General features: G+C 42.2%; 1 long non-coding RNA gene across 1 annotated transcript in view; it reads right to left on the reverse strand.

Moving 5' to 3' along the window:
• Window positions 1–1,375: 1,375 nt before the first annotated feature.
• LOC126191202 (uncharacterized) overlaps window positions 1,376–16,754 on the reverse strand; it is a 168,357-nt gene continuing 152,978 nt past the window's right edge. The window contains exon 3 of the long non-coding RNA XR_007538328.1: window positions 1,376–2,364. This is a non-coding gene — a long non-coding RNA (uncharacterized LOC126191202). The remainder of the gene's footprint in view (window positions 2,365–16,754) is intronic.

Consider the following 16,754-nt stretch of genomic DNA (forward strand, 5'->3'; position numbering starts at 1 on the left):
GGAAAGTGATAATATTAGTTGTTAATGTACGTAAGTGCTGGCAACGAATATATACTGCAAGTTCTGAGCACCGAAGCGCCATTAAGTAATTGAAGCTGTTGCTGTTGCTAAAGGAGCAAATAAGCTGTTGCTAAAGGAGAACGATGATTGCAGGACAGTGCTGTTTTCGAGAAATCTGCGAACTCTAATCATCCTAAACATTTTGAACCAATTATTCCCACTTATGTCAGAAAGCCACAACGGTAAGATTAAGGATTCGACAAGAAGGAAGATGATAATGTTGATCTATATTACATGTTCAAGAGCCTCAAATCTAAAAATGTGCATAAGCTGCTTCTTGAAATTTATTAAAAAAACTTACAGACAAGTGCCATAGTTTGAAAGCAACTGGCTATTATTTCTTTCCTAAACAACTGTTTCCTGTGTTATATATTTCACACAGATTTCACAAGTTACCACACATCTTTCAGAGCAATGAATTTCTTTCCAAGCGCGAGGGTGCTCTGAAAAGTAATGTTTCCAAACTTTTTATATGAAAACTTTTAAAATTTTTTAAACAAAACAAACGTTATTAACATTCTACATCTTTATTCTTCATGTCTACATATATGCAGCCCCCTGCCACTAGAGGACGTAACATGGCAGTGTGTTATGTAACTATACCGATGAGTGAGAAACAACATGCTGTAATCGAGTCTCGAATTGGAAGAGTTCATCCACACATGGAGCAACCTCTCCTTTAGCATGACAATGCCAGACCACACACGAGCGCTGCGACATTTGTAACAATCTGATGCCTTGGGTTCACTTCATTATCGTCGATCATCCTTCACACAGTCCTCACTTGGCCCCATCTTTCATCTTTTGTCAAGACGACTTTCGATAACTTTGCTTTGATATTGATGAGGCGGTGCAAGCATAGCTGAGGTCGTGGCTCCATCAAACCTTCTAGCTCGATGATATCAACTAACTGGCCTCTGTTGGGAGAAACGTTTTCATCGTTAGGTTGACTATGTTGAGAATTAAATATGTAGACATGAAGAATAAAGATGTATAATGTTAATAACATTTGTTTTATTTGAAAAGCTTTAAGAGTTTTCACATAAATAATTCGGAGGCGTTACTTTTCATCACGCCCTCATATGACTATTGTGATAGAGTGAGCATTTGCAGTTGGATGGAGAATGTCAACTTGATGGACTTCCTCTTGTTACGCCATGCTGTGAAGGCTGTAAAAGGAAAAAAAACAAAATAATTGTTTGTAAATAAATTGTATGTCTTCCCCTTTCGTATAAAATCGCGCTGTCGTTATGGGTCAACCATTTGGAGGTAAAATAGTAATGGGGCTACTCTGATTTAGTCCAAGTACCTTAATGACTGAGCTACAACGATTGTGCATCTTTACCTGCTATGGATCTCTACCTTTCATTCTTGTTGAAAAGAAACAGTTTTGAGAGGTAAACAATCATTTATTTTCGTTCTTAATTTGAGCTAACATTGTAAGGTGTGCAGATAAGTACAAATATACATGTATCTCTTTAGCAACGTCAGTACTGCTGTTGCATCATAGATGCAGCGTGCAGAAGCACAAGACACATCAAAATTACTTGCGAAAATGTTCTCTGAAATGTTCTGATGTGTTAACTTTGTAAATGTGTAGCATACATTTTCAAGAAATCCGTACACTTGCTCATACTGATTTAGACAGTCATTCACAGTACACTGGATGGCGAGCTAGCATACATCAATTTTCTAAACATTGATTCCTGATGGTGAGGGCACTGTGCGGTATTCTCATTGCTGTATGTTTTAATTGTTCTTGGGTGGTTCTCAAAACGTACTGCATTGCAGCCCAGTAACACTGGAGCCGTTTCAGCGTTGTACAGTACAGTTATCTTCGCAGAATTGTGACATAGTTTGTACGATTCATATGATTAAAACTCTAGTTTCATGCCACTAAATTGATGATTTTTCAAACGCTACCACTGTACTGAACTCGCCATTAAAGAGGTTTCCCACAACCACACATTTACTGCCCTTACCGTTTAGATTGTATATTATAGAGAATAGCATCACATTAATATATAAGGTAACCCCTTGTAACCATCTGATGAGCGCTGCTGATGATGGTTATAGTGGAAACTCAAAGTCTGGGAAGAAAATTTCTTGTATGTCCTGCTACTGATACGATAAATCACGTAGGGCTGCTGCAGCAGCAATGCAGACGCCGGAAACTCGAATGGCTGCATTCCTGAAGCAAAATATCAGGTGGGCCGATTGAGGCGTGCTGCGGCAGTGCAGACAATGTGAATTCAAACTCTGTGAACAGTTGCTGCTCCTCTGCATCATCAGGGATCCGTTGCACTGTTGGAGAAATAATAATCATAAATGAAAACACACATAATAAAAGTGAACAATGTGAGATAGATGGGTTAGTAATAAAATTACTCAATAATACACACTTGCCTTGCCCGCTACAAGCTTTCTATTATTGCTCCTAATTACCTGATTCACCTTAACATTAACTCCTACATAAACAATATTTAGAATAACTGGGGTCAAGCATAACTTGATCACATAATTTATGGATACTTTGTATTTAGTCAGGGTGAAAACATCTTATTCAAAATCAAAAGCTAAACTGGCTCACACCAGCAATGCATTAAAAAAGTAAACGTATTCAACCGACAAGTGGCGGCAATGCTTTTGTGTATAGCAAGTAAATTCCCCACATTAATTATCCCCCTCCTTAAATAACATTTTAAAATCATTTTACAGAGGACGGTATTGTGTGTTGAAGGATATGTGGCTTGAATCACAAAACACAATATTATTTTTTAAAGAATGCAATTATTACATGTATAGAAGAAACATTTGACTACAGTATTAATACGTAACTATAGCTAGCGGTGTTACATGTACAGAGGAGAAGCGAACTGTATGTTGAGGCTGGGAGAGGAAAAAACCTTATATACAACATCTTGATATAGGATCATATATAAAAAAAGCCATGGTGACGATAACAACATAAATGATAGTAATGACAGTAAAAACCACTGATGACAGTAATGAGAGTGGCCAATATTCACAATGACAGTACACACTTTACACACCAGTAAATAAGTCTAAAATTCTTATATGAATTTATGTGTATTAAATACAAAATTCTATGGGAAGTTCATACATAGCACAGCCATAATTAATACATAACATAAAATATGCATTATCTTAAGTAATGTTCTGAGTTATTCAAATCAACAATTACATCAACAGTAGCATCTGATGTGAGGTGTATGATACTGAATAGTAATCCACGACAAATTTTATGATATTTGCACGTCCACCATTACATTTAAAAGCAACTAAAATATATCCTGAAAATATGCTGCTGTTATGAGAAATGACAGTAAGATCACTGAAAGCCTCATCAGTTAACAAGTTAAGTATAATATAATTTCTAAGACTTTCCTGGCGATTTGTTGTCATCTCATAGAATCGGGTGTACTGCCGGTGGTCCGGGTCTTCCCAACACGATATTTCGACGACGTAACTCGGCGTCTTCACCAGTAGAGTTCCCCTTGTCTGCTAGTAACACCACCAAGTCTTTATCTTCCCGCAAACTCTTGGGCGCCATCCTCTCGTCTCTTGAGATGTTTGTTTTGGGCGGCCTGACTCCGGTTAGCGCCCTGCATGTCTCTCTGTCACACTGCTGAAGACTGACTACGACCAGAAAATCTGTCAACTTTTGGAGGACCCTGCTTATAATCCAGTACAGAATGACCTCACCAATAGAGTGGACAGGAAGACCCGGTCTCTTCTTAAGGAATCAGGATGGCTTGAGAAGGTTGTCAAACAACTAAAAGCTAAGGCACCAGTACCACTCAGGCTGTATGGATTACCCAAGATCCATAATCAGGATGTACCACTTCGCCCGATCGTCAGTAATATCGGCGCAGCCACCTACCCTACAGCCTCTTACCTTAAGAAGATGTTGGTACCATATGTGGGAAAGTGTGTCCACCACATCCGCAACTCCTCGGACTTTGTGAAACGTCTCAACAACTTACGTATCTCGGACACAGATATCACGGTCAGTTTTGATGTGGTGTCTCTATTCACCAGGGTACCACTTCAGGACACACTCGATATAATTAGTGAGAAATTTGATGGAGCCTTGCTGGATCTTTTCAACCATATTTTGACATCAAAGTACTTCCTTTTTGAATGCCAATTCTATGAGCAGATTGAAGGAGTGGCCATGGGTAGCCCCTTACCTCCAGTAGTGGCGAATCTGTTTATGGAGAAATTCGAGGATGAGGCACTTACAACTGCTGCCTACCAGCCGACGTGTTTCTTCAGATACGTTGATGAGACCTTCGTCATCTGGCCACATGGCAAAAGAAGACTGTATGAGTTCCTGGACCATCTGAACACAAGACACCCTAACATCAAGTTCACCATGGAACTAGAGAGTGATGGTCAGCTCCCATTCCTCGACGTCCTGGTAAAGAGGAAGGCAGAGGGCACCTTAGGCCACAGTGTGTACAGGAAAACAACACACACTGACTTATATCTACAGACTGACAGCTGCCATCACCCAGCACAGAAGCTTGGAGTGCTGTGAAAACTCGTACACCGAGCCAAAACACTCTCTGACCCAAACAGCCTGACAGCAGAATTAGAACATCTACAAAGAGTGTTCTCAGACAACGGATACTCCACCAGGGACATTTGCAAAGCGCTCCATCCCACCAGACGACCTGAGGCAACAGGAGAGGAGCAGGAAGAAGAGAGCAGGAAAGTAGCCTTTCTACCGTATGCTGGGCCTATATCTGCCAAGATCAGCAGAATCTTGAAGAAACACAATATCAAGAGTGTGTTCTGCCCACCTAACAAGATAAGGACGCTCCTTGGAACTGTCAAGGATGATTTTGGGTTAAGAAAACCTGGTGTCTACCATATACCATGTGAATGTGGGATGACCTACGTCGGTCAAACTACTAGAACAGTTGAAATAAGATATAAAGAACACCAGAGACATACCAGGCTACGACAGGTAACTAAATCTGCAATAGCTGAACATTGCCTGGATCTTGAGCACACTATGGAATTGACAAAACCAGGATCCTGGCTCAGGCCCCCCGATTCTGGGCTAGTGTCATTAATGAATCGATTGAAATCAAGATGGCGGAGAACTTGATCAACGGGGAAGCAGGATATCAGCTTAGTACTGCGTGGAATCCTGCTTTGGAACTACTACAGAAACAACAGAACAAAGTTCCCTCCTCCAGGAATGAACTACAGACGTCCAAGAGCGTAAGTAACGGAACAGAATGGCATAGGCGATACCAGGCGGCAGCAAGCTCCTTGGAGGATGGCCATCATAATATGCATCTCCAACAGCAGCCGGATGTCGCAGGAAGCGCACCTCACAGGCGCTTACCGGGTTCAGAAGGCCAGGAGAATGGCTCGATCACAAGAGAAACTCGCCGCGGTCGCGGACAGTATTAGGAACTTCAACAGAGCCATAATAGTGCTAGTATCGTGCCTATCGGGCGCGGACCCAATACGGAACGCCTTGGGATGTCCGCTACCTCAGAAGAGAGCCGTAACGGGCACGGACCGAAGATGGAGCGCCTAGAGACTGATACCACCGCCAGGAATGGCCACAGTGGGCGCGGACGGCATAGGGAGCGCCACACACTGCCCAGGCATAAATATGGGACAAGATCAGCTCGTCAACCAGTGAATTCGTCAATTACAGAGACTGCTTGGTAAACAGCGAGATCCTGGACGACGCGATCCCGAACCTGGCCGATCGTGATGAACACCAAATGAACTTCCTACAAAGTCGGGAGCTCATAAGAAGAAAGGCGGAAGCCCGTGAAAAGCAGTTCAGAAGAGAATTAGAAGAAAGAGAAAGAAGGCAAGAAGAGGATCGCAACAGAAGGCGCGAAGCCGCTCTTGCCCGCCGTGAACGCCAGCGCCAACGCTGGCAGGACGGCAAATAAAAGAGAAGACCAACACAAGCAGCTCTGGCCGGGTTTTGCAGGTTTTCCTTGGCCGCTAAGGTGAATATCGGAACTGTCCCCAACATACTCCTGCAAATAAATTCCCAACTGGAAAAATACCCCCCCCCCTCCCCATGCACCCCCTGAGAACAAAATAAATAGTGCCAAAACAGAATAAAATTATGCCCTATGGCTGATAAAGGGCATAAGGCAAGCCCTAGAACAGCCCGCCCTTCTCCCTCAGAGAAGGGAATGAAAAGTGCTAAAAAAAAAAAGAGCTTAACCAGTCTCAGGGAACACCTGATGATGACGCCGAATTACGACGTCGAAATATCGTGTTGTGAAGACGCGGACCACCTGCAGTACACCCGATTCTACGAGATGACAAGTTAAGGGTGGCTCAGTGTCAAAGTCTCGCAAGAGCAAGAATCCAGTACTATACATAAAGAGGTCCTCAGTGCTAAAAGTTCACTTAGAATAATACAATGATATATGCAAAATTACACAATACCACTAATTCTCTGAGCCACCCTTAACATGTTGATTGATGTGGCTTTCAATAATCTTGATACCACATCTCGTATCAAGAGCATATTTTCAGGATTTATTTTAGTTGCATTTAAATATAGTGCTAGAGTGCAAGTCACATGGGATTTGTTGTGGATTGCCATTGCAGTATCATGCACCTCACATTGCACATTACTATTGATGTAATTGATGTTGTTTTCGTCAAATAACAGAGAAGATTGCTTAAGATCACATATTCTGGAATGGATTAATTATTGCTTCACTGTATATAAACTTCACACACAATGTTGTGTTCAATGTATATAAATTCACAGAAGGATGTGTTACACTTGGGAAAACACCTACAAGCATGTCATATGTATACTACCATCAATAGTGGTCATTCTCAATACTACCATAAGTGTTTTTTACTGTCATTATTGTTATGTATGTTATCAATGTCATTATTATTATTACATGATCCTATATTTAAGATGTTTTATGTAAGATTTTTTTCATCTCCCAGCCTCAAAACGAAGTTGTATATTTCTCCTACACATGTCACAATACCAGTTTTGATTCTTAAAAAATTAATGTTGTACATGTAGCATCATGTGATTCAAATAGCACACCTATCAATGCACAGTAACATCCACTGCAAAATGATTTTAAAATGTTATTTTTATGCTGTAAGTAGAATATTTGAGAAGGGGAACAAGATGAGGCAACGATGTGATTGTTAAAACAAAACATTAAAGAGTTACAATGAATTTTGACAGATAACAGAGTATGAAATAACATGGAATAAATCATAGAATAAAACGACATTACGTAATGTTTGAATGTAGTTCCAGAGCAGTCTCTATCACAATGAAAATAGTCAGATACATAAAGAATACAACAATACAAATTACATTTTAGTGGATCATTCATAAAACATAGAATAAATTCTTCCTAGCATGTTTTGTAGCTTTAATAAAAATGTACTTCGTTTCAGTAAAACGACCTTTTCGAAACTGTGTCTGGCATATGGGACAATGCTTTGTAATTACGTAGTCAAACTCATGTTCTAATTGAATTCTGTTATTTGTTTTTTGAATTACATTAGTTTTAAACTATGTACCATCGATATAACTGAGTTTTACTTGTTTTAACTACTTTCAAATCATATCTGTTTTAAAGATGTCAACAACAATGATGTTGCAGAATTTTTGCAATATTAAGAGAATATAATAGTTTTAAACATTCCTACCAACTACATTACCTACTTGAGGTATAATGTATACAATGTGTAGGTTTAGTTCATGACCACACTTCCCAAAGTGTAGCATTACTGTTATTGCCCATATTTGGCTATGCTTAGGATTGTTGTTGACATGCTATTAGCTTTCCAGTTAATTCATGTCAGTGAGAAACTGCGTAACAAAGTTTTTAAAGAGGCAGTAAGGTCCTAGCTGTTCCTGGAATAACTGTTTCATATTAAAAATTAATGTGGGCAAATATATTTCCTGGACACCATTCACTGTAGCCACCTAGTGGTGGAACATGTACATTTTGTAATGTGCTGTACGAAGGGAACCAGTTTGGCTTTTGATGTTGAATAAGACGTTATAACTCTGACTAGATACTAAGTATCCATAAAGTATGTGATTAACATATGCATCACCACAATTATTTTTAACATTGCTTATATGCAAGTTTGCTCCACCCTTTTACTGGTAGTTCTCTGTGCCACAGATTTGATCTGATAATGCTGTTAAAGTGATGATGAGTAATAATAGAAAGACTATAGTGACCGAAACAACAGTGTATTATTGATCCAAACACGGTTGCAGAACCACTGAAAGACTTTTTGTCAGAAGTAATACAATAATACACCGACAGAAAAAAATCGCAACACCAAGAAGGAGTTGTGCGACGTAAACGAAAGTTGGTAGGCGTTTATCAACGTCTGAAGGATGACGTGAATTCAAATTTTGTGTCAGTCGCAGAAGAGTGGCGCTAGTAGCATCGCTATGATGATGTAAATCAGGTTTGCAAGTTATCTTTGAGACTGGATGTGGTGAGTTGATGTTAGTCAAGAATGCCTTTAAATGTCAAAGACGCCATTATCAGCACCTTACTAAGTTTAAACAAGGTCGTGAAATAGGGCTACGAGAAGCTGTGTGTTCCTTTTGCGATCATGTGGAAAGACTTGGCAGGAATGTAGCCGCTGTACATGAGTGCTGGCAGTGGTGGTCACGAGAATGTACAGACGCAAGAAGACTATACTCCGGACAGCCAAGTGCTACTACACTGAGGGAAGACCACCGTGTTCTACATATGGTACTGGCGGATCGTACTGCATCTGGAGCAGCAATCTGAGCAGCATTTGGCACCACAGTGACACAACGAACTGTTACAAAATAGGTGACTTCAAGGACAGCCCCGAGAAGTCGCCTTGTAGCGTGCATTCCATTGACCCTAAACCACCGTCATTTGTGGTTTCAGTGGTGTCAAGCGAGAGCTCATTTTGAGGGCAGGGTGAAGGTCTGTTGTGTTTCCTGAGAAAGCAGTTTCTGCCTCGGTTCCAGTGATGATTGTGTGTTGATTAGAAGAAGGCCATTTGAGGGGCAGCAAACCTGTCTGTGTGCTAGACACACTGGACCTATACCAAGAGTTGTGGTCTGGGATGCGATTTCGTATGACAGCGGAAGCACTCTTGTGGTTATCCCACCCACTGACTGCAAAACTGTGCAGCAATCCGTCATTCGACCTGTTGTGCTGCCATTCATGTACAGCATGCCAAGAGGTGTTTTCCAACAGGGTAACACTTGTTCACATACCACAGTTGTAATCCAGTATGTTCTATGGATTGGATGCTCTATGTTGCCTTGGCCTGCTCGATCACCAGATCTTGTCTCTATTTGAGCACACACTGGACATCACCAGATGACAGGCCCATCGTCATCCACAAACAGCATTAACCATCCCCAAACTGACTGACCAAGTGAAACAGGCGTGGAACTGTAACCCACAAACCGACATCTAGCACCTGTACAATACAATGCATAAACATTTGTATGCTTACGTTCAACATTCTGATGGTTACGCTAGTTATGAATGTACCAGCATTTCACATTTGCAATGGCTTACCTCACGTTTACATTAAACTGTGATCTTGCAATGTTACTCACTTAAATATTTTTTTTACATCAGTGTACTTACATTTGAATGTGACAGTCTTCTTATTCTAGCAGGGGGTGATGACTGATCTCTGATGACACTTAATGATGTTAATCAAGCAATGTAATATCATGATGATGGCTTTCATATCCTGAGAGAAGGTGGAGGTAAGCCACAGCTTGGACTGGTGTTGGTGTTCACACAAGTGGGATAACGTCCCAACATTTATTCTTCATCCAATTGATCTAGAGAAGTGGGGAACTTGAAGACAGCCATTTTGGTTATAAATTATGGTAAATAAATGTTGTATGACTAGGGCCTCCCGTCAGGTAGACCGTTCGCTGGATGCAAGTCTTTCGATTTGACGCCACTTCGGCGAGTCGATAGGGATGAAATGATGATGATTAGGACAACACAACACCCAGTCCCTGAGCGAAGAAAAATCTCCGACCCAGGTGGGAAACGAACCTTGAGCCTTAGGATTGACATTCTGTCGCGCTGACCACTCAGCTACCGGGAGAGGACATAAATTACGGTAATTAATATAATGCTAAAAGCTTCCGACAGCCATTTTATAACAGTGGGTTATAAAAAAAATTATGTAAGCTTAACGTAAGGGCACAATTTCGTTACTCAGTGAGGGGGTAGGGGGAAGACAGTGACTTGAAACATCCAGATCTTAAATAAATACCCGGTAGGAACACGAATGAGCAGTTTGTTTACTAAAGAGAACAAAGGACCCCTTGTCCCAGGGAGTGGGACGTGTGACTTGACATGTGCAGTTGGCGGGGAGGGGGCTGACCTTGAAACTGACAGGAGGTGTTTGTTTTTTTAAGGACCCTAAATCGGTATGGTTAACAGTCTTCCTCCTTCCCCTGTTTTCCAGACCCACATAAAACAGGGGTGGTGTTTGAATCTATGTCCAATGATCCTGATCGAGGCACTCAGTGATTTTTATAAATCACATGGACTGAATGACGACGTGGCTCCTCTGACGACACCTTCCATCATTGTTATCCAGCTGTGGCAGTGCTACGTTTTAAATAGTTTCTAAATCTGCATGACTTTAAACAGTCATTCACCTCGTCTGCCCTACGTGGGAAATACATTATATCTAGTTTGTGTTGGTAGTATCACACTAGGGAAACTGATTTACTTGCATGTACCATATCTTTTTTTCGTGTAGGGTCTAAATGTTAAGTCATAGTAACATAAATTTTTATACCCCCTATTGCGAAACAGATATTCGTCAATAGCTTCACTGAACATTATTGGCTATCGAGTAGTAGACATTACATTGCGTACCAACAGGGCTAACATTCAGTTACCTTCGTGTATTTACTTTCCAGTGTTATACAAGAAGTTATCTGCGCTTGAAGCGTTCGTCTTCCGTAATGTTTCCCAACTGTTACTCGTATTTGTTGAGGATGCCACTATCTACAATGGGGCAACTTCCGGGAAGAGTCTCAGTGTAGAAAATACCACAGACGTACTGGGCAGGGATGTCTGGGCACGTCTCATGGCTTGCATAATCGCCAGTTACTGTTTATATACACGAGGAGCTCCAAGTGTACTCATGGTGACTTGTTTACTTTCAACTCTCTCAGTTGCCCCTCAACGCCAGGAATGCCTTTTTCTATGTCCCCCATTCGGAAGTCTGTGCGACGGTCAAACGACAGTATGCCTGTATTATGCTCCTACGTGAATACCTCTTAAGCGCGAAAATTAAAACTTCAGCTTTCCTTTTCTGTCTTCTATTATTTCACTAGAATGGTTGACGAATACCTGAATGCAAGCAAACCTTCAACTTGCTTAGCGGCGATTTTATGTAGGGCTAGAATTTTCTCGAGTTCTCGACAACATCGTTCGGTAACATAACGACGGTGGGAGCTGGTGTATATTCTGTACATTGATCTTTTCATAGACGCACGAATTTCTACTAGACCCGCGAATTTCTACTAATGACCTGTTTGGTGGCGATACGTTAAACTTCAACCCTCCTTCCTTCAATTCGGATTCGGCATAAATGGAAACAAATTGTTCTTATAGCTTACCAAAGGAGCAATCCCGGCATTTACCTTTAGAGATTTAAAGAAACCTAAATCTCAATGGTCCGACAAGAAGCTGCATCACTATTCTCCCGAATGCGAGTCTAGTGTCTTACCACTACCTCACCTCTGGTTTGCCGGCCGGGGTGGCCGAGCGTTTCTAGGCGCTACAGTCTGGAACCGAGCGACCGCCACGGTCGCAGGTTCGAATCCTGCCTCGGGCATGGATGTTTGTGATGTCCTTAGGTTGGTTAGGTTTAAGTAGTTCTAAGTTCTAGGGGACTGATGACCTCAGAAGTTAAGTCCCATAGTGCTCAGAGCCATTTGAACCATTTTTTTCACCTCTGCTTTCTTGGAAATTTTTAACATTATTTGTGAAAATACTTGTCTGAATCCTCATTGCAGTCTCTCATTCACAAAAATATAAAGTAAGGTAACTCATCAAGCAGAGGCCTTTGGTGGTCACATCATTCCTGCGGGCTGGACGAAATCGATACGTCGCACCAGTACTGAGTCCCACATGCCGAGATCAGCCTCCCGTGTCCGTATCAGGATTCAGAACATCATATTCCAGCTTACATTGTCGAAGACGTCCTTTACAACAGCAAACTCTTATTTCGTCGTACTTTCTTACATTATTAAGCCCGTCATCAGAACTCCACTCGGATGCTGCAACCCTATCGGAAGTCATTCTGTTTTTATTTTTGTTCTTTTACACGCTATTACGTGTAGTTAGTTATTGCCTAGAATGAGCTATCAGAGTGATCAACTGATAGCTCTCTCATTACTCCTTTTTTAACACTATGAGTACTAGTGGCGTCTGCCTGAAACCACCATTTTATTTTATTTTATTTCGTTGTTTATTTGAAGTACCAGTGCCTTTCGCGTGGTACGATCGATGCTACTGCGAGCCAGAGACATCTGGTGGTACACTGATCTATTTCTAAGAATGTAGTCCATTGTAGCGGCCACTTATAACGATGAAAGCAACAGAGATTGTACTACGTGATTGGAGGAGATTGTAAAAAGTTTTTTTTTTTTTATAGGTACCATATTGAGGAGATGTAACGTAAATTTCACTTTGTACTACTGTGGTTTAGAAATTAAATCACTGGGGCAATATAGAGGTTTGATGCAAAGTTTATTAAATTATAGGCCCATTTTTGATTGTTATTTAAGACAAGAATTTTCTTAGATATTATAAGTTCATGAAAGTTTCGATTTGTGCGTTTGCGAGTAGGAAAATTCGAATTTGCTTTCACATGTATCACATGAAAACATGAGTGGCTGCACACTGTATGTCCTAGTGGTCCCAAAGTGAAACCACTTCCATAAAACAGTTGAATATTTTCATTTCGCCAGTTCCTTCTTTTATTCGTTGTATACTATGATAATAAAGGCTGAAACATAGTGGCAGTTAAAAATCGTGTGCCGGACCGCCATTCGCCTTACGTGAGCAAGTGCTCTGCCGACTGAACTATCCACGCACGGCTCACGACCCTCCCCATAGCTTTAATTCTGCCAGTACTTCGCTTCCTACCTTCCAGACTTGCAGCAAGAGCACTTGCCCGCGTAAAGCAAATGTCCCGAGTTCGAGTCCCGGCCCGGCATACGTTTTTAATCTGCCAGTAGTTTCACATCAGCGCACACATCGCTGCAGAGTGAAAATTTCATTCTGGATAATAAAGGTTAATGATGTTAATAATTTTAAAGTTGTTGATGGAACTCAATAGGTTAATGACGCTACTTTCTGCAAATGTGGTAACAAATTTGTTTTATAACTGTTGGAGAGGAGATCAAATAATCTTATATTGCCACTAATTAGTGACGCCGGAAGCATCTCAGTGACTGATTCTGATTCGTCTAGTGTCAAACTGCTCAAAGCTCTCTCAAAGTCCGACAGCGTTACTGGATCATCTCTTTCTTTCACAACAGTTAGTAGGTTCTCCTCTGTCAGATTTCGAAACAGCCGCTCGCCACTGTATACATATTGGATACTTTTCTGTTCGTTACCTGTCGTTCCTTCTGCACTTATTATAATACACTCCTGGAAATGGAAAAAAGAACACATTGAACCGGTGTGTCAGACCCACCATACTTGCTCCGGACACTGCGAGAGGGCTGTACAAGCAATGATCACACGCACGGCACAGCGGACACACCAGGAACCGCGGTGTTGGCCGTCGAATGGCGCTAGCTGCGCAGCATTTGTGCACCGCCGCCGTCAGTGTCAGCCAGTTTGCCGTGGCATACGGAGCTCCATCGCAGTCTTTAACACTGGTAGCATGCCGCGACAGCGTGGACGTGAACCGTATGTGCAGTTGACGGACTTTGAGCGAGGGCGTATAGTGGGCATGCGGGAGGCCGGGTGGACGTAGCGCCGAATTGCTCAACACGTGGGGCGTGAGGTGTCCACAGTACGTCGATGTTGTCGCCAGTGGTCGGCGGAAGGTGCACGTGCCCGTCGACCTGGGACCGGACCGCAGCGACGCACGGATGCACGCCAAGACCGTAGGATCCTACGCAGTGCCGTAGGGGACCGCACCGCCACTTCCCAGCAAATTAGGGACACTGTTGCTCCTGGGGTATCGGCGAGGACCATTCGCAACCGTCTCCATGAAGCTGGGCTACGGTCCCGCACACCGTTAGGCCGTCTTCCGCTCACGCCCCAACATCGTGCAGCTCGCCTCCAGTGGTGTTGCGACAGGCGTGAATGGAGGGACGAATGGAGACGTGTCGTCTTCAGCGATGAGAGTCGCTTCTGCCTTGGTGCCAATGATGGTCGTATGCGTGTTTGGCGCCGTGCAGGTGAGCGCCACAATCAGGACTGCATACGACCGAGGCACACAGGGCCAACACCCGGCATCATGGTGTGGGGAGCGATCTCCTACACTGGCCGTACACCACTGGTGATCGTCGAGGGGACACTGAATAGTGCACGGTACATCCAGACCGTCATCGAACCCATCGTTCTACCATTCCTAGACCGGCAAGGGAACTTGCTGTTCCAACAGGACAATGCACGTCCGCATGTATCCCGTGCCACCCAACGTGCTCTAGAAGGTGTAAGTCAACTACCCTGGCCAGCAAGATCTCTGGATCTGTCCCCCATTGAGCATGTTTGGGACTGGATGAAGCGTCGTCTCACGCGGTCTGCACGTCCAGCACGAACGCTGGTCCAACTGAGGCGCCAGGTGGAAATGGCATGGCAAGCCGTTCCACAGGACTACATCCAGCATCTCTACGATCGTCTCCATGGGAGAATAGCAGCCTGCATTGCTGCGAAAGGTGGATATACACTGTACTAGTGCCGACATTGTGCATGCTCTGTTGCCTGTGTCGATGTGCCTGTGGTTCTGTCAGTGTGATCATGTGATGTATCTGACCCCAGGAATGTGTCAATAAAGTTTCCCCTTCCTGGGACAATGAATTCACGGTGTTCTTATTTCAATTTCCAGGAGTATATCTCATCTTTAAATTGTTGGTTAACACTATTACTATTTACTTCCACGAAATGACTTGTAATCTACCTACACCACCATTAGTTTTCTGTAAGTTCTTTTCTTTCCTAGTGTTTGTACAGGATTTTCTCACCTGTTCTGGGATTACTTTATTTGCATTTCGTGCTAATTTTCTTTCTGCGTTTCATACACTGTTGGTTTTTCCACTCTCGCCCAGTTCGAGCCTGTGCTATGTTCCTAATGACCTCGTCGTCTACAGGGCATTAAAGCGTCATTTTTCCTTCGTTCGTATTTGTCTCCATCGGTACGTTCTTGTATTTCCTTTTTCCATCTTTTATAAACCGGAGATTCCTCATAGTACATGTCCGGGGTCTTAATCACTGGTCACCTCACTCGGCCTCAAAATAAGAGAAAATTTCAGTGGTGAATTTCGCGACCTGAATGCCTGGCTTCAGGGGCAGCGAGCGTGACGTCAGTATGTTACGGTTCTGGAAGACAGCGGGACACGGGAAACAGGTTCTCGTGTATCCTTAGACCGGTCTGACGTTGCCTGCGTAAAGAGCTGTGGCTGAAACGTGTGCAGTTTGCAGGAAGAGCATGCTCGCAGGGAATAAGTTGGTGTTCATAAGTGTAACAAATATATATGGGTGATCAGAATTCGTCTTTCGTATCTCAATCGTAAACCTACCAACACTATGATTAGAAAACGCAAGTTTAGGCAATATAAATCATTAAAATAAGCAGACAAAAAGCCATTATAAATAGCTGAAACAGGAAATAAAAAGTAATATAGAAAAAAACCTTTACATTGTTCATATTTATTTAACAGGTTGTGCTGTTCAGAAAATCACACGAACAGGCTATTTATGTTAACATCATATTGTATAATATTTTTAAAGTATCTCTGAAGTTTTAAACATATTGCTAACTGTACTTGACAGATAAATGGAGGCGTTTCTTGCAAGCCCATGCACTTGACAACGAAATGCTTTTTTTAAAATTTTCTGTAGTCGTGTTGTCTCTTGTCAGATAATTCATTTTTCATCTGAAAAAGTCCGATCGACATCTGCAGAGGTTATTGGAGCAAATCTAAAACAATGAACTATTGTAGGGTCCATTTCCACTGCAATAGAATTGTCACCCTGAAGAATTTTTGAAATGTTAGTAAGGTTGTCAAGATCAGGATTTTTCGAAAACGCCATGTTACATTTTTCCCTAATTACTTTACTACATTTCCCTAGCTCACCCTCCAATCTTTGTACTACGTCTTCAGCTGTAATGAGTTGGTAAATAACAGCGCTGTAGTTAAATTGTTAACTTTTTACAGACACACTGTTGTAAGCAGGAAAGCCTTTACTGACTCACCTTCTGAAGGATCTAATTGTCCAACGATGACACTGGCAATAAAAAAACCTGTAGGATTAGTTGACACGCCATATAAAATGTAGATCTTGTTACTCTTCACTTCTTCTTGAATTATTTTCATTACTTCTGGTAACATTCACTTACGTAAATTTTCGTAGATCTGAATCACTGAGCACAGATTCGTCTGCTTCTTCGTC

The sequence above is a fragment of the Schistocerca cancellata genome, chromosome 1 (genome assembly GCF_023864275.1).
Source record: "Schistocerca cancellata isolate TAMUIC-IGC-003103 chromosome 1, iqSchCanc2.1, whole genome shotgun sequence".
NCBI lineage: Eukaryota > Metazoa > Arthropoda > Insecta > Orthoptera > Acrididae > Schistocerca > Schistocerca cancellata.